This window comes from Dermacentor andersoni, chromosome 8 (genome assembly GCF_023375885.2).
Source record: "Dermacentor andersoni chromosome 8, qqDerAnde1_hic_scaffold, whole genome shotgun sequence".
Classification (NCBI taxonomy): Eukaryota; Metazoa; Arthropoda; class Arachnida; order Ixodida; family Ixodidae; genus Dermacentor; species Dermacentor andersoni.
The window spans coordinates 94,065,925-94,091,790 of NC_092821.1; the positions used below are offsets into that span (position 1 = coordinate 94,065,925).

The 25,866-nt window shown below is 41.5% G+C and overlaps 1 long non-coding RNA gene across 1 annotated transcript; it reads left to right on the top strand.

The window, feature by feature from the left end:
- Nucleotides 1-12,402: 12,402 nt before the first annotated feature.
- Nucleotides 12,403-17,393, top strand: LOC129384269 (uncharacterized). The gene is made up of 3 exons (XR_008612002.2): nt 12,403-12,523; nt 14,602-14,637; nt 17,281-17,393. It is a non-coding gene; the product is annotated as an uncharacterized lncRNA (long non-coding RNA).
- Nucleotides 17,394-25,866: the final 8,473 nt, after the last annotated feature.

Sequence of the window (25,866 nt, forward strand, 5' to 3'; positions counted from 1 at the left end):
CTTGAACGCCTCTATTTTCGATTCGTATCTAATAATTCTTATCGTCATTCTTGGAGCGTGTCAAGATGCCCAGACACTTCTGAATTGTCGTCGTACTTACGAACCGTGGTAATCTTATAAAGTGAAACGTAGAACACAGTTCCTGAAGAAAAAATATTTATCTTACAATGGATCGTAAATACACTAATAAAGACACATTAAGTAGCGCAAAAATATTTATTTTCTGCCTAATTGTGCAAAAGCTATCGAGAATAAGAGTAATCAACGAAAAGAAAAAAAAAATCTGTGGCGGAAGCTTTTTCAGCAATAGCTTGAGTACACCTGGAAGTACACGCTTAGTCGGCTTCACCCCAAGCCACCTATCGCTTCATTTGGAATTTGTACAGGCGACTCTCGTCCTATGTGAACTGCAGGGGAATATGCATTTTGCTTTACGTCCAGTCCGTAACGTCGCTACAGCCAGAGATCTTGGATCGGTCGGTCTCTTCTAAGCGTGCGTTCAAAAGAACGCAATTTGCGTACCTGACCTCCTCCTCGTCGTGCGCTTCTGCCCTAAACAAAGAAATACCGCCTGCGCCACAGTTATGGCCGAACACATAAAGCCAGAAACTGCCTCCTCAATACCGAAACTAAGGAATGCACTTTTTTTTCTGGTAGGTTGGCTGTAGGCAACGCTCGTCTGGAAAGATGGTTTCGAATGAGCTCAGTATTTTTATTTATTTATTTATTTATTTATTTATTTGTTTATTTATTTATTTTTAATGCTGTTAGCCCTTGCGAGCTGTTACAGGGGTGGTGAAAAAAGAATTTTCAACAAACACGAAACGCCAGTTCCGCAATAAACAAACAAAGAATTCAGCAAACAGATAATGACAGTTTACGCTCAACTGATTGAGTTGTGTGAGCTTCAATAAATGCATCTGCGTCAAGGTTTTTCCAATCGACTATTGTTTTTACAAGAAATGAAAATTTGAAGGCATCAAGGCGCGGCATATAGGGCATTACAGCATGAGGGTGACCTGTACGTGGGGACACTCGTTCAGGGGGACGCAAGTATAGTCTGGAGTCCTAATTGAATTTATTGTTATAGAGTTGGTACAAGAATTTCAACCTGGTTATTTTTTTGTGCGTTGCGAGTTCGGGCAAACCGGCAGGAGATAATAACGCAGTTACACACTGCTTTCTTTGATAAGCAATAAAGATAAATCGTGCGGCTAGTCTTTGAATTCGTTCCAGTTTAATTATCAAGCCCACTTCGCGCGGATCCCAGACCATAGATGGTTATTCCAGTGTGGCCCGTACAACTGTTTTGCACGCCTTGAGCTTTACCACGGGTGTAGCATCTTTCAACTTTGGCCTTAACAGACCGAGTGTGCGTTGAGCAGAACCACAAATGTTTTCAATGTGTTCGTTGCAATTCATATTGTGCGTGATTGTGACTCCGAGATACTTCAGCTTAATAGAATGTTAAAGTGGCTATTATTTGTTCTGTAAGTAAAAAGCAATGGGGTTTTTTATTAGATACATTCATGTAAGCTGATTTATCGAAATTAATTTTCATGTCCCACGTAACACACCAGTCATAAGTTCGTTCAACTGCACTTGATCCTGGGCATTCCTAAACGACAGTAAATAAGGCAATCATCCGCAAATAGACGCAGTTATATGTTAGGATGCAAGTCATTAGCAATGTCATTTATATATAATAGAAACAAAATTGGTCCTAAAAGTAAACCTTGTGGCACACCAGATAAAACAGGTAAGGAGGATGATCGTTCGCCTGCTATTTGAACATATTGCTTTCTATTTGTAAGGTAAGCATGAATCTATTTGACAATTTGTGTATTAGTTCCGATTTTATACAATTTCTGAATAAGTTTTTGTGATACACCCGGTCAAAAGCCTTCGTAAAATCACTTGCTATAACATCAATTTGTTCCTTGTTGTTAATTGCGACGCCGAAAGCACGAGACAACCTCAAAAAGCTGCGTCACTGTTGACAGACGTTGGCGAAAGCCATGCTTCTTGCTGTAGAATAAGTTGCTGTAGAATAGATAGATAGATAGATAGATAGATAGATAGATAGATAGATAGATAGATAGATAGATAGATAGATAGATAGATAGATAGATAGATAGATAGATAGATAGATAGATAGATAGATAGATAGATAGATAGATAGATAGATAGATAGATAGATAGATAGATAGATAGATAGATAGATAGATAGATAGATAGATAGATAGATAGATAGATAGATAGATAGATAGATAGATAGATAGATAGATAGATAGATAGATAGATAGATAGATAGATAGATAGATAGATAGATAGATAGATAGATAGATAGATAGATAGATAGATAGATAGATAGATAGATAGATAGATAGATAGATAGATAGACCCGTCAAATGCTAACGCATGAAACAGAAGCGTATCCCTGTTCGTTTTCGGGTCTCAGCTGTGTAAATGTGCAAGAGAATTTTGTCTCACGTGGCTGGAACCAGCGCTGCGGGTGCCGCTGGGGCAGCGTCCGCGAGCGCTGTGGTAGAGTTCACCTGGCCAGGAGGAGCGGCAGGGGAATCGTTTTCATCGCCACCCTGCGTGTTTATTTATTTGGTCAGGTTAAGTTAAACACGGTGAACGAAACCAAGGCCTGCGGCGGTTTTATGCACCATACCTCTCCGCAGAATATACCACACAACAGGCTGCAGTAGATTGCTCATGGCTTTACTGCGTCGCGTACGACGGCCACGGAAAAAGATACGAGCAAGAGGTGGCTCGTAAAGTTTTATTTCACATAAAGTACGCATGCATTTACTTGCGACTAACCAGCCGCATTTAATCATCTCTAATTGTGTGTTACTCTGTAGAATAGGCTCAGAACAAGAAAAAAAAAATCACGTAATAAACACGAACTCCGATTTCGAAAGCACTAAAACGCAATTTGCATCAAAATAGGCACACGTTCAGTGTCCATAGTCTATTGACCGCTCTAAAGAAAAGAGTATTGTTTTCGCAATTGGATAAGAAGTGATGCATTCGGATCCGCCATCTGTATGTAAACGACACTGTTGAACAGCATTCTACGGTTTTACGGGGTGCGGTCCCAAATTCCTGAAAATTTCATTATTTTCTTAGCTACCTGCAGCCTTCAAATTTTTGCCGAGTCCTTGCTACATGACCAAACCAACTTCATTATGCTGTTGCAACATCTATTCCGACATTTTAACATATTGATTTATAAAAGGTTTAATCTGGATTTAAAAATTTTAGCAATCTCAATTCTGGCTAACAAACTGGCTTAAAGTATCGCTCATAGCGATGCATTACGTACATTTTACTACCAAATTATGGGGTGTTGCGCGCCAAAACCACTTTCTGATTATGAAGCAAATCGTACTGGGGGACTACGGAAATTTTGAAATCAAGGTTTATTTAACGTGCACCTAAATCTAAGTACACGGGTGTTTTCGCCCCCACCCCCCCATCGAAATTCCGTCGCCATGGCCGGGATTCTATCCCCCCCCGACCTTGTGCTTAGCAGCCCAACACCATAGCCACTAAGAAACCATGCCGGGGGAATATTTTCCACAATTTCTCCGTTGAGGTATGAACTCCACTCACTTCCTTGCGTTGTTTCCGTTATATAGTTAAGCGATTATTTATAGAATAGAGAGAAATCGACGTCCTTAAACTTGTACTTACGCATCCCTGTTCATCACCTGTTGAAGAGACAAACATCATAACAAATATCAACGCTTCTTTTCTCAACATTCGAAATTTTGAAGGGAACTTTAAGAAACGTTGTAGTAAAGTTAGCCGCGCACAATCAGTGCATTCTACCGGTGCTAGAATAGGGGGCAGAAACTTTGAGACTTACGAGGAAGCTCGAAAACAAGTTAAGGACCGCGCGAATAGCAATGGAACGAAGATTGTTCAAAATCACGAAATATCATTGGCACATGTGGAAGATATTCTACTACGGCGGGTGTACCATTTGCGTAATCAGGGAGGAACAAATTCAATACGCTTCAGTGAAGCGGCAATTATTTTCGCAGACACTAATTAATGATTGTACCAGTATTTGAGATCATTACCCACTATTTGGTTTGCTGCTTTGTATCTAACCTATTAGACTCAGTAATCAAGTATTCTACACTCTTGAGCCACTAGGTATGAGCCGAATGCTCTCTTGACAAGCAGATGAATGCGTGCCCGAATAGCTAAATTGCTGTTGGCGGCTGTCTGGCTTAGTGGAAAACTTCGGTACCTGAGTGCGTACTGTTGGGTATTCGTGCCTGAACAGACCAATTTGGCACAGCATACGTGATACTGGATTGCGACCATTCTTCGTCAATTACACAGCATATATGAATGCACCCAGTTTACACAAGGGATGTGTAGCATTAAATTCGTTAATGCAATAGTGCCTCGTCTGCAATCGGCTACTCTGAGCGCAACGATATTGCAGCCAGTATACTAGGGATATAGGGAGTTGCTACGTAAAGCATTTAAACTAGGGAGTAGTAATTATGAGATACACTGTGTGCTTGTATCATTCGGCACTGTGTTTGGCAGCGGTACTGCCACTTCGTGTGTCTGCTGATGTGGCCACAAAGATTCGCGATTCACGGATGAAATTGGTATATGATATGGTGATACAATAGCCATCTTGATAACCAACAAAACATATGCAGCAATTACAAACGCATAATAAGGGATTGCTAATCACATTAAGGTCTCGAAGGATTTCGAAAGGATGGATGCGCCAAAAAGTTTTTAATATTGCATTTAAGGCGCTGTATATTGTGGAATAGCTCTGCCGTGACTACAAAGCGCAAACCCTGCATTTTGTCCTCCCTCAAAGTGCATAAAGTAGCCAAAGAGCCACACTAGTTCACGCGACCTTTGAAAGAGCAGGCTGTGAGTTATTCGACAGCACATCACAAAACAGATGTGTTTAATTTGCGATGATCACGCTGCTGCACTGTCATTTCAGGGGCTCGTTCACGTGAGGACATTACGCGCCCAGAACAATGAGCTTCGCGTAAGCGGTCTTTCGTGGCAGCAAAAGAAATAACTTCCATAATTGTTACAGGGACCGTTTCGAGTCGCCTCACTTAAGTACACCTGAGGCGCTAAAACTCGCCATGGGAACATGATGTTTTAGGGGTGTCATTTCTACAGAAGCATCTGCCGAAGCGATCATTCTGATAGGTAGGAATAGCAATTAACATGAGAATATATTTAACCGGTCATCGCAAATTTGGTTACGAAACGCCTGTCACACTTAAATTTGATTGAAGAATCCCGTTGTTGGTCTGTGGCTATGACCCCGTGTTGCTAATAAACAGGTCGCAGGTGCGATGCCTTGGCGTAGGTGCTACATTCCGACGCAGGCATCATCGCTGGATACGGAGCACAGCGGGCATGTTAAAGAAGCCCGCATGGTTCAAATTACTCCGCTTCTCTCCTGCACGATCCGACTGACGAGTTTGCATGATATAGTTTAAAGGGCGGCTAAACGAGGACGTAGAAAGAAAGAGATAAACAGAGAAGCGCTGTCTGTGTGTATCTGTTTCTTTCTACGTACTCGTTGAGTCGCGCTATCATGAATTCTGACCAACTAGCCCGCCAATGTGTGATCAGTTTCGTTTACACAAACGACATCAGCGGGTCGAGTCAGAGATCAAGGTGACCCCGCGTGACCCGCCGCCTTTACATGCACCTAGCACAGCCGGTAGGACGAGATAACCCACCCATGGCATAAATCACCTCTACGTTAGATTGGCTTGACCTGCTGGCGCTTAAGTGAAACAGACGACCGGATTTTGGCCCGAAATCCGACTCGGCCTCTCTGTCTATCGGATTCACGTAAACGCAGCTAAGGCTCCTACGTTGGTTTTGTACGTTCAACAATGTCGATCAATCGCCGCTAACGAAACATGGGTCGGTCCCTTCGCACCTTCCGATGAGCTTTTTCACATTGTATTTAAAATCCGCGTGTTCAAAGCAACAGAGCACGAAGCGATTTTTTTTCTCTGGACAGCCTAAATGCACAGTAGAAAATAGTAGTTATCAGCAACAGTAGACGTTATGCGCATATTTACTGAAAGAAAGTTGCAACAATTAGAGTTAAAAAGTTTTCGTATTAGCGCTAACGTCGATAGTGAGGCCTAAGGTAATATGATAAAGTAGAAGTGAACGCCTACCCATGGTGTATGAAGCGCAGGTGGCGGATTAAAGGCGAGGACGTCCAGCGACTGGTCACGACGCTGAGGACAGGGTCAGTAGGCCGGATAGACACGCCGAGACCAGCAACGCCTTGTACCTTGGGGGAACGTCTGGGGTGAAAAGTCGCTTTGTCGGAGTACAGCAGGAGAACGAGTGCTCGGAGCTAACGTCGTCGTCTTCTTCTGCCGATTGTCAGCCAACGACCTACGTGTTGACGCGGTGAAGAAGAAAACCGCAGCATTTGTTGCCGTGTTTATGGTAATGACGTTGATGAGCCTTAGAAAGATGGAACGTAACCATAGTAAGGGACCAGCCAAAAGATCCGGTGGTTTGAACGCAACCTAATTTATTGAAGAAAATTGAAATTTATTGAAAGTTTTTGAAGAAAATGCGCAATTTAGTTTAAAATATTGGTTTCATTGTTTTATGGTATAGAATCTTGGATATAGGCATTCAAAGGTTCTAATTAGCCTGAAGAAGATATATTTATTGCTATGCGGCCCGGGCTTTGCACGGTTCTTTATGGTATGCAGCGCATACCCTCCGACAGCGCGTTTCCATGTCAGAGCTATGTTGTCCTTTTCGCAAGTTTACTTGTAAACAAGAGTTTTTATGTGTAAGTAAGGATGCGCCAGATATGCGTACATAGAAAGAATGTTGTGTGCGATTCTTGTGTGAGCATCGTACCTTGGAATTTGAAGACATTGTCACGCTTTTCCTGCACTTTATACAAAAAGAAGCCTTGAGAGCATCAATGATGAAGATGACCTTTGACAAAAGAAACTTGATCCAACAATAATTAAAGCACGCTGTTAAAAGTAAACATCTTCATGGAAGATGGCAGCTTACGGCAGTGCAACATCAGTGAAAGCTTTGAACGAAGAAAACTTATTGCACTGAACAAAGTGCCTGAGAATGGGCGTGCAATCTCAGCTCTAACTGATTAGCGTCATTGTATTAAACTTTGCAGGCATTATAAAATTAACAGACTAGTTTTAACGTATTATAACGCAACAGAATACCACCTTTTTAAGCATATATGTTGTGTAAGCAGTTTTGGATACGTTTCTTCGCATGGAATTCCGAATCCCGTCTGGAGATGTCAGTATTTAGGCACAGCACTTCTATGGCACTCAGTGTGTCCGCAGGCTGTTTGGCGCAGTACATGTTCGAAAAAAAAAATCATGAGCCATTCCGTTCTGTGAAGATGGATGACCTGCAAAGATGTTTACCACACGACACAGAGGTGACACAGAATGTTGAACAAAGGCAAGAACTTATTTATTGCCCTGATCGCAGGTCACCGTGACAATTTGTACACACACATATTCTCGTATCACCTCTGTAGGCATAGAAATGCTGAAGGATTTCTTCGCCTGCGCAACGAAAAATTTGTCCATCGCGTAAAACAATGGATTGCTGATACCCCCGTAAGCAAGGAAAAAAATTCTACCTGAGAGTCTAGTGATCTTGAAAGCGTTGCCTATTGATAACTAATCGTCTGAAAGTGCATATACAGGTGATGACACGCATGCTTTTTGCATAGAATGAAGAGATATTGCATCAAGTTCGGGAGCTGAGTTTTTCCACACGCAGATTTGTTTAGAGACAAGAAAAATGCATGCAGCCGTAGCCATAAACAGCTTCGCTTTAGGAAGTCGCAGTTTCTGCCTAAAGGCAAAGTTTTGTTAGAGACACTAAAGTATTATACGACTAGCCTACTAAATGAGATATGGTTATTAGCGTTTTGAGGCCGTACAGGTTACAGTATGGCCAATGTAAAGTAACCTTGGCAACAATTAACGGCCGAATTTTCTTGAGTGAAGCTACCTCAGTAGGCCTCTTTGAGGAACTTCAGACATTATTTGGTATATAATTGCCCTTATTCATTTTAGAACTGGTGAGGCTTATAAAGCTGACTAATTCCACGTCCTCTTCTATGGAGGACCTCGAGATAAGAATCAGTACGGAGTACGATTCCTAATCCATAAGGACGTAGCGCACAGCATTGAAGAATTAGGAAGCATTAATGAGAGGGTAGCAGTAGTCGTTATAAAACTTAATAAGAGGTGTAAATTAAAGGTTGTATAAGTCTACGCTCCAATCACCTCGATGATGAAGTAGATGAGTATTATGAAGATGTGGATTTAACAATGAGAAAAGCTTAAACTAAGTATACTGTAGTAATGGGCGGCTGCAATGCAAAAGTGGGGCAAAAAGCAGGCTGGTGCAAAAGCAATCGGCAACTACGGTGTCGATTCTAGAAACACTGCAGGAGAAATGTTGGTAGAATTCGGGGAAAGGAATCAGCTGCGAATAATGAACACCTAAATGCGACAAGTATCTTCTTCATCTAATTTCATTGCCATTGAGTTACCATTCCTTTAATTTATTTAGTAAGCAGAAATAATTACATTTGTAACTAGTAAGTACTAATGTACTTACTAGTTACTAAGTACTAGTGTGTAAGTAATTACAAGTAACTAGTAAGTACCAGTACATCTGCAGGCTTGGAGCCTGCAGGTGTACGCCTCACACCGGTGAAAGATGCCGAGAGTCAGTGTGGCTGTACTAATCCAGGTACAAACAAATTAGGAAGGCCCACTAAGCTTGAAAAAAGACACTCCCTCACCAGAACAGTAGTTGGCCTCCCTGGTGCAGTATACGGCCACAACCCGCCTGATACCTACGTATAACCAATGGTCCTCTCTCCCCAGCAGTTGCGGAGAACTGTCCAAGGCGGCGTTCAGACCTGTAACACAGCAGAGGCTGCTAAAAATCTCAGGGACCGGACCACGCGCCTGTGGAAACTGACTCTTGACTCTTGCAACGTTTACCACCAGACCCCTCTCGAGTGAGGCTAGCTTGGCAGGACTTTTCTTCGAGGAACTATCAGACATTGTCTAGAACATCATCGGCCTTAGTGAGATTAGAAGAACTGGTGATGCCTATACACTTCTGAATAACGAACATGTCCTCTGCGATAGAATTCTCCTAGATAAGAAGAAATACGGGATAGGATTCCTAATCCATAAGTACATAGCGGGCAACATTGACGAATTCTACAGCATTAATGAAAGGGTAGCTGTAGTCGGTAATCAAACTTAATAAAATTTATAAAGATAGTTCCTGCCGGCCCTCCAACATCCAGTTACGAGGATGATGAAGTAGATCAGTCTTATGAAGATGTTGAATTAGCGATGAGAAAAGTGCAAACTCAGTATACTGTAGTAATGGGCGACTTCAATGCGAAAGTGGGGAAAAAGCAGGCTGGTGAACACGAAATTGGCAACTACGGCATCGATTCTAGGAACGCTGGAGAATAAATGCTGGTAGAAATTGCAGAAAGTAATAAGCATCGAATAATGAACACCTTTATCAGGAAGCGTAGCAACAGAAAGTGGACGTGCATCAATGGTGAAACACGAAATGAAATTCCCTTATGAAAATGACAGTTGAAAAGCTGTTGGCATATTGTTGACGAATTGTTGACTCAATAGCCTTTCAACAATACCTCAACAATTATTGAAACCACAGGCAATAATTCAACAGTAAAGTTGTTGGGCAGTTCACAACAAAAAAGTCGTTGACTAAATTCTGTTGGTATATTGTTGAATAGTATTGAGTATTATTGAGCCATTGTTGAGCAGTTTTCAACAATAAAGTCATTGACTAAATTCTCTTGATATATTGTTGAATAGTATTGAGTATTATTGAGCCATTGTTGAGTAATTTTCAACAATAAAGACGTTGACTAAATTCTGTTGATATATTGCGGAATAGTATTGAGTATTATTGAGCCAATATTGAGTAGTTTTCAACAATAAAGTCGTTGACTAAATTCTCTTGACATATTGTTGAATAGTATTGACTATTGAACCATTGTTGAGTAGTTTCCAACAATAAAGTCGTTGACTAAATGCTGTTAACTTATTGTTGAATAAAATTGAGTGACGAGCAATATTGTGTTTCGAAGTACATGTGAAAAGCACACGCACATATGTATGTGTGCGTCTTTTGCACATATATGTTGCTTTACTGATCACTTGATCACCATTGCATATATACAGGGTGTTGTTTCACGTTACTTGAACCATAGACGTATATACACGTGTTTCAGCTAACTTTACTCAGAGTTTAAAAATATGCCGATGCACCATAAGACGATGCGACCAAATGCATGTTGCTCACTCTTGTACGTGTCACGCTATTCTTGTATTTTTCCTAAGTAGTTAATTAGTCAAGAAAATTAGCCATTTTGAAGGAACAAAGCTAGGCGAAAAATTCTAATTAGAAAGCTCTAGAGCACTTTGCAAAACGTCCTATTAGGTAATTTCTCACTTTCTATCTATTAAGTGTTAGTGTTTTTCAGCTTACTGCGGATGCCCGTGAAATAGAAAAAATATCACCTGACATATCCGCTTGCGCGCCGTGCTTGCAGCGCTCCCAAACGAGCATACCATCGAGCAGGGTGTGTTGCCGCTTAAAAGGCGACAGGGCAGTGACGAAGGCGTTGGCTGTGGTATTGACGCCAGCGACGTGCTTCCCTCGCTGCGGTTCATGATGGCGATAAGCAGACGGGTGTTCACACCGGTTAAATGGTATGTTTTCATTTGTGCGCAGAAGGCTTAGGAGCAGTGCAATCACGACTCGCAGGCGGGCATATGTCACGTGGTGCTTTTTCTATTTCGCGAGCATCCGCAGTAAGGTGAAAAACAATAATACTTAACAGATAGAAAGACAGAAACTGTTTATTCGGACGTGTTGCCAACAGCTCTGCAACTTTCTAATTGGAATTTCTTTCCTAACTTCCTTGCTTCAGAAGTTGGTTAATTATGCTTGACTAAATAGCTAATTAAGCAAAAATACACAAATAGCGCGACACGCTACATACCAAAGGGAACAACATGCATTTAGTCGCGTCGTCATAGAGTTTACACTCGGCCTAAAGTTAGCAGAAACACCCTGCACACACATATATATATATATATATATATATATATATATATGCAGTTTGAGAAGACAAACGTCCCTACAAGCAGTGACAAACAACCGATGATGGGACGCATCCTGCATTTCCATCGGCCTCCATTATAAGGGGCCAGTGCCCTGGCTGTGTGTTAGGAAACGGCATTGCATGCCTCCATGTTAAATATGGTCAAGGTGGCGGAGAAGGTTAACAAAATTCAAGTCTGGGGTTTGACGTGCCAAAACCACGCTTTGATTATGAGCCGCACCGTAGTAAGAAACGCCATATTTATTTTCACCATCTGGGGTTCTTTAACCTGCACCGAACGCACAGTACACGGTCGTTTTTGCATTTCACCCCAATCGAAATGCAGCCGCCGCGGCCGGCATTAGATCCCAAGCACTCGGGTTAGTAGAGCAACACCTCAGCCACTATGCCACCACGGTGGGTGCTGCGGAGAAAGGAGTGAACATCGTTTTTACAGAGTGCGTTTCGCTTACCCGTTAGCGCGCTATACAGAACGAAACGAAAAGCTTGGCCGATATGTACGACATGGTGCTCATATTTCACATGGAGGCCAAATTCTTTTCTGTGACCTAGACGGGGTGCTGGGGAATGTGTTCGGAATCTGCTCGGCCACCAAGCACAATCTGCGCTGCTATACGTTCTCGGTGACAAATCGCACAGCGCAGGAGCACACGCACAAATGTTTAAAGAATGGGACGACAGACCGCCCGCAGTTTGCCATGACGTCGAAATGAGAAGCACAAACAGCGACGTTTCTGTACTTTTCTGGTCAATAGTTCAGTTCGCATGGTTGCGGCACGCATTACTTTTCTTTTTTAAATCCAAACGACGAAAACTGTGCGCGCACAAATTAGCGCGGCGTTTGTGACGTTTGAATTTGGCGCCTTTTCCCGCGCATGCCATTAGCTCCGGCCGGTTCACTGCGTTACTGCGCTAAAGAAAGTAGTTCACCAAAGAAGCGAAGCAAAAAACTTTTATACACTTGCAAATCGCAACAATTGTTCAGTAATAACATGAAATTACATAATTTGTTATCCAATGGTACAATTTATGATAATATAAGCGTGTATTTGTATGAGTGCACATGTATGATTGCGCGTTTGCGCTGTTGATGCTTTGCGCGTTCCGGCGAGTTCGTGCACGCCGCTGGCTTGAGAGTTTGCTGCGTTTTCTGTGTTCTTTGTGTGCTTCGCTGTGACATCTTTGGAATATTCCTGCGTGTTGCTCGCTTTTTATGGACTTGTTGCCTCGAAGGTCGCCATGATCGCCTGCGACTCAGCGACATCAAGGGTGAGTGAGTGTTTCGAATTCCCCTTGTTCGTCCATTGCGACGCGGTGAACGGAAGCGGGGAAATTTCAGCGCTTGTGCGTGTCTTCCGCGCGCCTCTTTTCTAGTGTTCATTCCTAGTACTATCCTTCCGTTGCGAGAATGGGTTGTACAGCACTAGATTTGTGGTAGATAACGTGGAATTTTGTCCTGGTTTAACTTTACACTCCGCTTGTGGTGACGTAAGGCAGCTATGTGGTGCCACCTAAAACAGGGCATGTTGTACGCCATGATTTCTGATACGGTGTTCGAGCACCGATTCAGTTAGCCTTATTAATGAGCGCAAAACAATGCGACGTGAAACCATCCGATCTGTACTGTAATCGAAGATATTTCGTTTGCGCCACGCTAGTAAAAGGCGTGTGAGCGAGCTTTCAGCAAAAGGGGGGGGGGGGTGCATTGGGATTGGCGAAAGTGTATTCTGTTGCGCTGTTCCCTTCAGGATCGAGTGACTCCGCGGTGCTTCAAGGCCACTAGAGAGTTTTAGCCCAGCGGGTTTACGGCCAGCGGAGCGGAGCGGGCGAGCGGAGACGCGACTGCGCATGCGCACTACGCTGAGGCGGCCAGCGGTTTTACGGATCAGCGTTTACGCCCGCTGGAAAGCACTCCCCAGCGGAGGGTATACGCAACGCGCGAGCGTGCGTAAGCGCGCGCGGGCGTGTATGGGAAATGCAAGATGGCAGCCGCGAACATGAACGCCGCAGTTCTGCATCGACATGTGCATCGACGACGGCGACTGCGGCACTGACCCGTACATTAGTACTCAGTACATTATTAACAAATAATGTACTGAGAACATGTAATATATCTTTATTCAACATTTCTTGCATTATAAAAGCAAACGTAATTCAAATTCATTTCTCAGTAACTCCTATTCGGACCACTAGGTGGGGCAGCAGAGCGCCCGCTCTTTACCCCGCTCGAGCGGGTGAGTGATCCGCCGGGCTAAAATTCTTTTTTCGCGAGCCGCTCCGCTGGCGCAACGGTGGAGACCTAGAGCGGAGCGAAACGTAAACCCGCTGAGCTAAAAGTCTCTACTATCTGACACGCCGTGCGGCCGATGTTCGCGCGATCGGAAAACACAGAGGAGGCTGTCGCGCAATAATAAAGAATTTCAAGGGTGTACATGCGATACGTGAGATACAATAGGGGTGATGCCACAGAGTGCTGCGAAATCATCGAGTTATACGCCTTGCCAACCGCGTGCGTTTTGTTTTCCCCCAGGTCGCGCGCATTCAACTTTATTTTTGTCATCTTCTCCGTTCGTCGCCATCGAGTGGTTCGCCCAAACGGCTTCGCGTAGGCGCTCTTTGCATTCATGGAAAGGCAGATTTCATGGCACTCCAGGTCCTACAACATTCAAAATAATGTAATTTCGTGAAATTGCAGCTTTTCGCACTTCAGTAACTGATTTAACAATAGTTTTAAAATCAGTAAAGGAACGAGATGCCTGGCATATCTGCGTTGTCGTCCCACTGTGTTTCGAGGCGGCATGTATACGTTATCGGCAACATAAACATCAATAATTAGCATTGTTTCTTGTGACCATAGAAGTAGCTAGTTATGTCGAAAAGCTATTTTTGCTTCGAATCAGAGCACTATAGAGTGAACAGATTCAAAGGGGAGCGCATCGTTGTGAACTAAATCACGACGCTTTGCCACAAGCTTGGAATAATGCTTTGTCGAAAGAGCAGTTCTGTGAAATTCTTTCTTTGAGAGTAGGCAAAACTTCAGTAGCATCAGGTAGACGGGGAGTAAAAGAATGTAACAATGGTTTTATATGAAGGAGCTGCCTTTAATATGTGGCCATAACAGTTAAGTAGATGCGTGGAAATAATGTTTAAAGTAACTAGAGGAATGTGAAATAAATTTTTTGACAAGCTCACACTGCCATTGGCAAGAGCGGCCACACTTTAGTGTATTCAATGACTAGTCATTTGTATCCGTCCACTTATGTAAGCCTAAAGGTCCATGTAGCTCTTTTGATTGTCACTTTTGCTGCATCGTGGCTTCACGTTTTAATAGTGACATCTTTTTTCAGATTCAAAATGAGCTGGGAGAGGCCCCAGCTGGAACGGTAAAAGTGAATTCTTTGGCCATCCATTCTGTAGCGTCACGATGATCAAATACACTGATACCGTGAAAATGTATTGCAGGAAGCAGAAAAAACAACATTGCTGATGCAACTGCAACGCATTTGCTCCAGTGATCAATTGGTGCAGAGTGCCTTCATTAGGAGACATGGTGCCTTTAAGCACTCAGCTTAAAGACTTTGCAACTGCACCAGGACTGGGAGTGAATTTCGTCACTTGTGAACATATTAAACGTGGAATGTGCCTTTTTCAGTGTATATGCCTGATATGAGAGGGGCGTTCAGAAACTTAGTGTGGACATTAGTGGTCTGCATGAGTGCACATCTTTCTAGTTTTACCAGAACGAAGGTATTATGACCTATGTCATACAGCAGTGCACAGCTAGAGGTATCAAACCAGAACAGCAGCACCCTTTGAGAAAGTTGGCTGAAGAACGAGCAGTGATCGGGGCTTTCTGCATTTCAAAGGCCAAATTCCAAAAAGATTGATGCCGAGCTGGACGGTGTGAAGTGCCGCTCACCACATGCTGTAGCCAGCATGGCATTTTTAATCTCCTTGGCATTATGTCTCGTTAAGATACAGAAATTGCATCACTACTCATAAAGAAATTGGAAATTGGGAGGTTGAGGGGAAGTGGAAGGGCTCCCCTCTGGAGCAGCCAGTGCATGCCCTTTGCTATACTGATAATCATACCTTAATGAGAACCAGTGATGCATGTTAACCTATTACGCAGCCAAGTGCATTCCTTGTTTTGTATTAAGGGGACACTAATGACACCTTAAATGAATTTAAAATAAAGCATCATCTTAAATAACTACTTCTGTAACTTTCTTGGTAGTTGTTTGATTATTAGAGAAAATAAAGCTCAAAGTTCAATTTTCTGAATATCGCCCCAAAATCTTCGTGCTGACACCTCATTGTCACATCATGGATTCCAAGTATTTTTTCAAACTTGGGCTGTATTGGTTCTGTAAAAGTTCCTGACGCTTTTTATTTCGGGTTTTTGGAATACGATGAAGAATATCTTTATTTGTAAAAAAAATTGCTACACCTCAACAGACATCATCAAAATCCATGACATCACAGCAAGCGGGTGTGGTAACTTCAAGGCAGCACTGCCACCAATCTTTCCTCTTGCTGCTTTTACAGTTTACTCAGCCTCTTGTCAAGGTATGAGTGAATCTCTTGAATTGTAGGAAGGTCATGTACAGATACATCTAAAATAATTTTTCTCTTTAGTACTTTCATGCCGTAGTTGCTTAGGGGTGTTGGCACAGCTCCGCTAAGCACGAGGTCACAGGATCAAACAGCCGCATATTGATGGAGGTGAAATACAAAACTGCCCAGGTACCTTGCAGCCTGATTTGGTAAAAATTAGTCCAGAGTTCCCCACTAAGGCGTGCCTAAACATCAGATTGTCGTTTTGGCACATAAAACACCAGAATTTAAATATTTTAATTTTGCTTTAGTGCTCCTTTAAGCTGTAGAATTCATGATCTTTGCAAAAACTCATGCTCAAAGTATTCTCCATAAAGATTAAATACACAGTAGATATAAGTGTCTATTTATATTTTGAATTGTGGTGATACGTGATGACTATTAGAACGGTGGTACAACGAGACAGACAGAATTGTAATACAATGTATGACGGCACGATGATGCACATCGAGGAAATGACTGAGTTTCCCTAGAGGTCCCTGACATGGACATCAACTGACTGTCCACAAACTTCTGAGTTCACTCCGTGATCTTGTGCAGCCTGTGCTTTGCGAGTCGATTAATTTAATTGAAGTGGTGGTTGGCACATACTGTCCTTGCAGCTTATGTACATTTCATACAGTGGAGTGGAATCTCACATATTACTTCTGCAGCACAGCAAGCTAACGTGACATGTAGTGGTAATCTTAGTAATGATCGACAATCATGTCCCTCTTTGAGCTCCTAATGCTGCTTGCCAACACAAGCAGCAGCAGTTGCCCAAGATAGCGGGAAGGAGATTCATTGAAAAGTGGCATATGCCCAGGGTCGCATACCCAGTCACGCAAGCTGTTCCAACGGTTGATTTTGAACTCTTCCCTCAACATAGCAGCCCAATCTCCCCATTAGACCATGGACTACCTATTGACACAAATGGATGGGAAAATAGAGACAAACACCTGAAAATATGAAGTATCCTAAGAATGGTAATCACAATAAATAGTACTAGATGTGCATTAGCGCAAGCTCTTGGGCCAGTTGGTGCATGATGAACTTGAAAAAGGGGGGTACCAGCAAAACAAAGGACGCGCACACACGTAAAAGGCGTTAGACAGGGACGGACGCTGGTCCGTCCCAACGTCCGTCCGTGTCTAATGCCGTTTCCTTGTGTGCGTGTCATTTGTGTTTCGCTGGTACTCCCCTTTTTCAAGTACTAGATGTTTGGATACTTTGGTTTATTATTCTTGTTTGTGCTGGATTGTTTTTCTGAAACATGTGGCGTCCAGACAGCATAAGAAGCTTGTAAGAAGTAAAGTTTAGCAATCTAGATTTGCAACAGGTACTTCTGTAATTTATTTGCAGTAGGGCTGTTGCGTGAATGTGCTTGAAAGGCTTAAAACTGTTTTGCTAACATTTACTTAAACATGCAGGTTCACATAGGTTGAAGGAGTGCACATTGAGAAGGTTATCCTGGCACAGTTTACCATGGTCTGCCATGGTGGACCAGGAAAGTTTGCAAGGGCCTTGCTTCACCATGTGTTTACAGAGGAGGAGCTCATGGGCCATTTGGGCTTTGGAAATAACACCAAGGGGCAAAAAAGGCTCTTGACCCCACCAGGGTCAGTGCTGTTATAGGCAAGTACCATATATCCTTTCTGGTTGCATTTTTACATTCACATTTTTTTCTAAAATTATGAACTTGCCATTGGCATAACAAACGACTTTCAAGTAGCCCGTGTGTGCAGTTGTGTGCGACAATAGCCTACTATTTGGAATGACTGTTCGTACGATCTTAAGTGTGTAATGCCGCCATACTCAAATGCTTCTAAAATTTAAAAGCTGCCTTCACTGCTGAAAGTTTTTAGTGGCTCCACCACATAAAATGAGCTGCATTTGCGCATTAGCAGTGTTGCTTGGCTGTCATTGCAAGGAATAGTTGTCTGTGAAGCACGCTCCAAAACTATTGGCATGGAGGACATGTTTAGTTAGCCTGAAAATGTTATTCTAATACGCGAATTGCGAAGGAGGTATGCTCAAGTGTGGTTACTGGTCAGCTCGAGCAGGAGCATGTTCACCAAATTGCAGAAGTCAAAACAGCTCTCCAGGTTCTGAGATGTGAAACAGTAGTTTCACCAATTTTAACAGACCACATCGAATTAAGGTTGCTCCTATATTGAAGGAGTTCCATGTGATGCCAGACAGCAGCCTTTTAGCAGAGGGAACCTGAGTGGTGTGGCAATTTTCTTTTGGTTGTTTCAATCAAAGAAACAACAGGGACAGAGTTGCAAGCATTTCTGTCAACAGTACTACGTTTAGTGGGCGCTTACTCATTCTAAGCACTTAACCTATGGCTCGTATTTATTAACGCACACTTTATCACTTTGTATTCTAAGATATGAAAAAAATATTTATGTATTCTAAGATATGAAAAAAATATTTATGTGGCTTTTCCCCATATACTTCAATAAATTGAGAATAGGCTCTTGGGGCCTAATGTATAAAGCTTCTTACAGACCATCGGACATGTCCACTACTCCCATTCTGAAATTGTTAGAATTGATTCCTGCTTCCTTACTTCACCTACCTGTTAACAGCGTTATTATGAACCATTGCCAAGTAGATTAGGGGCTTAAAGTAATCAAAAAGATGAATGGGCTTTTCTGTCACTCTTGTTTAGCCCATTGAGGATCACATTTTGGGGAAAAATATGCCTCTCTAATTTAGGAGTTATATATTTTTTGTGGTGTGCAAATGCTCAAAACTTTCGAATTGAATAGTGTCCTATTCAATTTAGTCTTTGAATGGTCACTATTTGTAAATGCGAGTATTCTAATATTTCGAAACACCAATAAAACATGAAATTTGAGCCAAAGTACGGTAAATTTTCAGCTCCAATAACATAGTGTAGACATAAACGTAACAACTTGTAATAGCAGACCAGGCTACATTACTTCAGTAGCTGCACTTTAGAGGCTGTACAGCAATCATTTATGCTTACTGAAGAGTCCTGTGCATGTGAAGAAACTTTCTGCTGCTCCATTTGTGCTTTTAGTAAACAGCTTTTCATAACATAACAATGACAGAAACTTGCTAACTTTAATAATACTAGGATGTGAGCCTCATCTTACATTATTTGTGATATCAGCTGTTCATTATTCAGAAACTATCCATTATTTGATTTGCTTCTAGCATTATTCGGTTCAGCCTCAAAAATCACTTTTCACGCACCCTTAATATTTTGATTGCAGATTTAAGTTCTTCAGAGTGACATTCCGAGAAAATAAACTGGTAAATAATATTTTTAAATAACAATAAAGTGGCAATACCATTTCAGTATTTGCAGTTTTACATGTTTTATTTTTTTATGCAGGATAAAGCAGCATAATTTTTTTGTGTAATGAAACTTACAGAAAACTTGTGGCAACACTCCCAAATTACTGCAATGACAGACACCAAGGAGCTAAGTGAAAATCAGTTTTGGAGAAACCCATGGAGCGAAAGCACTATAAGAATATTTTCTAGAAGTCTCAGAAGGTTGCAGCACCTCCAGTGGGATGCTAGGCAACACTTTGTTCTGAAAAGGCACATTTTTTCAGTAACGTTCCGTCACAGCCACAGATGTACGGTAGTAAACCCTAAAAGGGTTAAAGAAGTCAGTCCTATGGCATATGGCTCTTAAAAGACAGCATTTCTTCGTATCTGTCACATTCTGCATGTGTCATGCTAAGCAGCTTGGTGCACAACTACATGGAATCCTCATTATAACAGTAATTCAGTCGTTGAGGCAGAAAACATACTTTGCTGTAAGCAGTGTCTTCTTTAATGTAGAAAGTCCTAAGTCATTGTAAGGCGAGAAGTACATTCCGATTGCATGTGAACTCAGGAAACCTAACTTCAAATGAAGCGACACTCAATTGTAGTGACATGACAGTATTGTATTTGGAGCATGGAAAAACACAGTCAAGTGCTGCACATTTTAATTATGAAAGTTACAAGAAATAATTTTAGTTGTCAGCTCAGGTTTATTTATGAATAACATGAATTTTTTTCACCATTTTATTTCTTAGCAAGTAAAGTTCACATCTTCGACATTGAGGATATTCATCAAGTTATTTTGCTACAGCGTTTTGTTCCTCTTTTCCCTTTCCTGCTTTTGACACTTAGTCGAGTCCTGTGCCACACTGAATAAATTTAAATGGTCATGCTCATGCTGTAAAGCTGTACCCGTGGAAAGTTGGAATAAAGCAACACAAATACATAAATCAATTTCATTATAACGAGGGCAGATTGCATGCCATTCTTTTGCATGTGGAAGTTGCTTTTTAAAACTTGTTCTGGCTTCTTGTTTTTGCAGGCTTCAGGTGTCGCAAATTGCCTGGTACCAACATGCCCTAGGTAAAGAACTCTGGCCTCGCTTCTTGCATGGGACCAATAGCCTCTGAAGAGCCCAAGTTGGACAGCTCAAACCAAAACACAAGTGTTGTGCTTTTGTAACTCTCGACATTTTTATGTTTTATGTTAGTCTCCTGTAGGGCCCAATTTAGATTTCTCAAATGAGCTTACAAATGTGCCTTTCTATGCATTCACATTTTTATGTTAATTTTATTTGTTAATTATGCTAGTCTCCTGAGAAGTCCACATTGGATTGCTCAATCCAGAATACAAGTGCTGTGCTTTGTTATAGTTCACTGCATTTTTATGTTAGTTTTTGATATGGTTCTAGTAAGGAAAGTGTTTTCTTATTAATATATTTTTAAGTATCTTAAGCCATTCATGCCAAACCACCCAAATTTGTCAAGAACTGTTCCATTACGGCAAACCATTTCAAGTTTGCTTGATTTTGAGTAGGTACAATGAGAAAATTTGCTTTCGTACATACACTTGAGTCATTCCAGGGCAACCAACCAACGTTTTTTTGACCATCACAGATATAGTTGAAGCTCCAAACTCTTGCTCCCCATTTATTTTCCTTCGCAAAAATTTTTTTGAACTTTGGCAAAAATTTATTGTTCTTGCCCAGCTAAGCTAGAAGGCACTGATACACGTTTCTTCTGAAAGGGAAATTGTATGATCCAAATATTCAGATGGTGTTCATGTCAAGAGACTGAAGTGGTGTGAGTGCCAAAATTTGCAAAGTTTGAATTGTCTTTTAACGTAGGGAAATACAGAAGGCACAAAATAAATATAAAATCAGACTGGTTGACTTGGGATAGCTGCAAAATATTTCAAGCCTTGGAGGTTCAGTTGATCAGCTAAAAAACTGTGAAGTTCAAACTTTGTGCAGAAAGCTTCGTGTTGAAGGTAAAAAAATTAGCTTTGGTGGTTGGCACAAAAGTATATGTCGCCCATCGTTACACAGCCCTACATGTCTGCTATACATGTGACAAGTAACAAAAAGGTATTATTCTTTAAGTGCGATAAATAATTGTTTATAATGTTCATTTGTGGATCACACATACAGCATAAATATAGCATAAATATATGAAGCCATGTCATCTAGTAAGGAAATATTGTTAATATAATTAGCCACAACAACTATTCAACAAACTGACTGCCTTTTTTATCATTGCGAAGGCAGGTGATGTCTAGCGCTGCAGCTGCAGTCTCAATTCGTATTTTTTTAGCATGAACGCAAGAAGTGGTTGCCAATGGTGTCTGACCACATCAGACTAAACATGGCACATATGACTTTTATAGATGAGCATGTTCCGGCTCTGAAACAGTGGTAGCAAACACCACCACAAGAATTTGTTCGTACTCATGTAGGTTTTCAGTCCTAATTATGAAGGTGTTTTCTACTTGCATCGTCATTGGGCTTCAGGGAGCAGGGCACAAAGTGTCCTGCTCCCTCTATGTTGCATTGCACTGCGACATGCCCTTTAAAATGCTTTGTATAAACAATATCAGCGCTCTTTCTGGATTTACTGTCTACATAATAGCTGATATTTCTTTTTGTAAACTGCACGAACCATATTTTTTAGCACTGCAGGATTCCCTCACGTATTTAATACGTACGAGGTCTGTTAGAAAAGTATTTGACCTTTTTTTGCGAACACCTGATGAATATGTAACAAGTGCGTTTTCATCAGCCGCCCTTGAACCTTTGTGCGCATGCACGAATTTTTTCCTGCCTGCCAATAGCGTGACTTGCTGGGATGCAGCATTTGAATGAGGTAGTACACAGTGCTCTCGTCGGTTTTTTATTGCAAGGAAAATGGCGGAGTGACTGGAGCAGTGCTACTGCATCAAATTTTGCCAGAAACTGGGCGACAGCCAAGTGGAAACCATTCCGAAGATTCAGACTGCTTTTGGTGACTATGCTATGAGTAGCACACAGATTAAGGAGTGGTACAACCAGTTTAAAGACGGCCACGCATCGGTGGAGAGCGAGCCACGCTCCAGTCGGCCATCAACATGCCAAAATGACCACGTCATTGCCGAAGTGAACCCCGTGGTGATGCGGGACTGTCATGTGACTATCCAAGAAATTGTGGAAGAGGTGGGCATCAGCACATTTTATCCACATTCCATTATCACTGAAGATTTGGCCATGAAGAGAGTTGCACCGAAATTCGTTCCCAAGCTGTTCATGGTGGAGCTAAAGCAACTTCGTGTTGAAGTCTCACAGACATGCTGGATTCCACAAACAGTGACCCCAACTTCATGAACACCATAATCACTGGTGACAAGTCTTGGGGGTATGTTTACGACCCGGAAACCAAATCCCAGTCATTACAGTGGAAGCATTCCACGTCGCCAACCAAAGACCGCTAAGTGCGCATCAACGTTAAAGTGTTGCTGACTGCTTTCTTTGACTCCCGCAGTGTGGTACACCACGGGTAGGCACCACAGGGTCAAACAATCACTAAAGACTACTACAGGGATGTCCTCCATGGCCTATGTGATGCTGTGTGGCGCAAGATACAGAAGTTGTCAACAGGCAATTGGCACATCCATGACGACAATGCTTTTCTCGCACTTGATTCAGACTTTTTGGCGAATAACCAGACTCCTGTAGTTCGACAGGCTCCTTACTCTCCTCATGTGGCCGCCTGCGACTTCTGGCTGTTTCCCAGAATCAAGAGGCCATTGAAAGAAGCGATTTCAGACAAGAGAAGACATCATGGCTGCAACGACAGCTGAGCTAAACTCCGTTTGGAAAGAGGCCTTCTCGGAATGCTTCTAACAATGGCAGCACTGCTGGGAGAAGTGACTGGAGTACCAAGGAGACTACTTTGAGGGTGATTAGGTTTCCAACGCTCCAGTTATGCCAGTTTTTTTTTTTTTTTCTTCAGCCAAAGGTCAGATACTTTTCTAACAGACCTCGTATTGATAGTTTATGTGCAATGGCTGTATGGTTTACCTGGCCCACAGCAAACACAAGCCTCGCTGCGTTAGAGCATGTGGCCCTTGGCAATAAAATGCAGACCCTAACACCGCTTCTCTGTCATCTGTGTGGAGACAAAGCCAGCTTTGTCGTGTGCATTCCCAGCCGGCAAGCTGTGCGCACATCCGAGAAAAGTCTGTGCTGACAAAATTTCAAAAAAGAATTTCTCGTATTTAAAAATAATTCCTTCTTTAACTTCACACATGCATAGCAGACATGTAGAGCTATCCAATAATGTATCACATTTTTTGGCCAACTACGAAAGCTGTTTTTTCATTCAACATGAAGCTTCTTGCAAAAGATTAGAATTTGTTTTATTTTTACAGGCGATCAGCTGAACCTTCAAAGCTGCACATATATTTTGCTATACTATGTCACCTGGGCTACCATTCTGTATTTAAGTTCTGTCCTGTGAATTTTTCGTTACGAAAAAAAATCTAACGGATTGCAATTTGACTCATTTTTGCCGGTGCCAAAAGCAATTGAAGTATTCAAATATATGAAAAATTGGCTATTTTGGCAGTTGCATCACTTCACGTATTTCCACGCACACCATTTGAAGGCCTCGATCAATACAATGTGCATTGGAAAAAGAATGTTGATTGATGTCCTCTAGCTCAGCTGAGCAGGAAAACTAAACTGTCACCAAAATGCTACAAAATATCTGGCAAAAATTAATAAAAGTGGGTAACGAGTTTTGAAATCTAGTAAACACATGGCAATGTTTCAGCTATATGTGTGGTGTCAAAAAAACACTGGTCGATTGGGCATGGAATCGCACACCTGCAAGTACATCTGTGCCATTGTCAGAGTTCAGTAAAAACTGCATTTTACATAGCTTTGTAAACATGGTTTATTGCTATCTAAAATACATGAGTAAAAATTAATAGGTATAAGTCGGCTTAAATTTAAAATGCAACAAAATATCTCCGGTAATGGCAATGATGTGCCTTTCATGTTTGCATGAAACCATATCTTTTTCTGAATTCTTTCGTTATTTTTTTGTCACAGTGAATAAAATTGAACTCACAAAAGGAGTAACTGTTTTGTTCCAGCACATCAATAATAGTTTTTTTTTTCATATAAAAATCTGAAGTAGTTAATATGAATAAGTCGCTTGATATGGAATGACCTGCGCAGGAACGTTATCATGGCAGAAAACGCAACTGTATCATGCAACAGCAATGCAGCATAATAAACTGCTCCCATAAGCATCACTTATTGTGATTGCCATATTTCAGAAGTATGTAAGGTTTACTGAAATTGGCACACACCATTCAACCAACAAATAAGGATTGTACAGTGGTCCTTTTTCAGTTTTACAGATTTTTTTAAAGTTGTCTGTGCCAGGTAGCATAATTTTTGTTCTTGCGCTGGATTATTCAGAGGTGGACATTACTAGCACAAGAAATGGAAACATTAAACTGATTCTCATAAATTTATTAATTCACTTAAACATCACGGCACATATTTCAATTTGCAAATTGTAGCCAGTGAGGTTGAAAGACATATTCACTTGAAATTAATTTCCAGGATGACACCAGTTGCGAGATTTTTTCATAAATGTGAGAAATACATGGGCATTCCGGTTACTTTTGTGCTTCAATGCATAACAGTGCGTTGTGTTAACAAAAAAGTGCTACAGCAGTGCATTTCTACAGCCAGTTTGATGGCATGTGTCTTGTTACTGGTGTCGTTCTGGAAGTTCGTTCTTAGTGCATACACCTTGTAAAATTACCGTCTACAATTCGTAAAAACTTTATTAGGAACTGAGTTTTTCTTAATCAGCTGACTATGGTGTCTTGATTTCTCATGCAAGTAATGTTTGGCACTCTGTATCTAGAATTATGTTAGCTGCAACAGTCCGTGTTTAATAAATTCCATGAAACTTAAAGATAACCACCCTGCATATCAGGTCTCATTTGAGTGCTGTGGGCTCAAGCAAATCGTGCCATGGTAATAGTACCACTGGCTCCCTAATAGAGAAAGCAAGTACCTTTTTTGAGTGTTCTTATTGACAGTCATGTCAGTCTGCTTCTACATTTATTTATTTAGGTATTTATTTTTTTAAATTTATTTCTTTTGGGAAATGTATTTTACTTGAGGGCCACACAGACTACACCTTCAGTATTCAATTTTGTTATGGTGTCAAGCTGCAGGAAGTTTGTACTGTGCAATAGTTTTTAAGAAGTTTCTGATGTTCTCAAACTACAAATGTTTGTACATTTACACAGATGTTTGGTTACAAATAAACAGTTCACCTAGAAAAATGGTTTTTGTCTGCATCAGTTCAGCACTCTTGATATTGTGGAGGACCATTCACTCTGACAACTGAAAAAAGTGGCATAACAGTACTGCTAGCAGTTTTGCAATATGTTTTATTACAGGCAATCTAGGAGCATGTTTTGAGCCCAGGGTGACAGAGGCCTGCGATACAAAACGGCTCTATTTAAATTTTATCCCTATCCTCTCACAGCAAACATACCAACGTGACATCAAAGGTACTTATATGCAACATAGCTCAGCAGTATTTTAAGGTAAGTGCAGGTTTAAACTGCTAAATACCCAGTAGGGCATAAAGGGATTTCAACATAATTTGTGTTGATGTTCAACAGATCTGCAACAATTC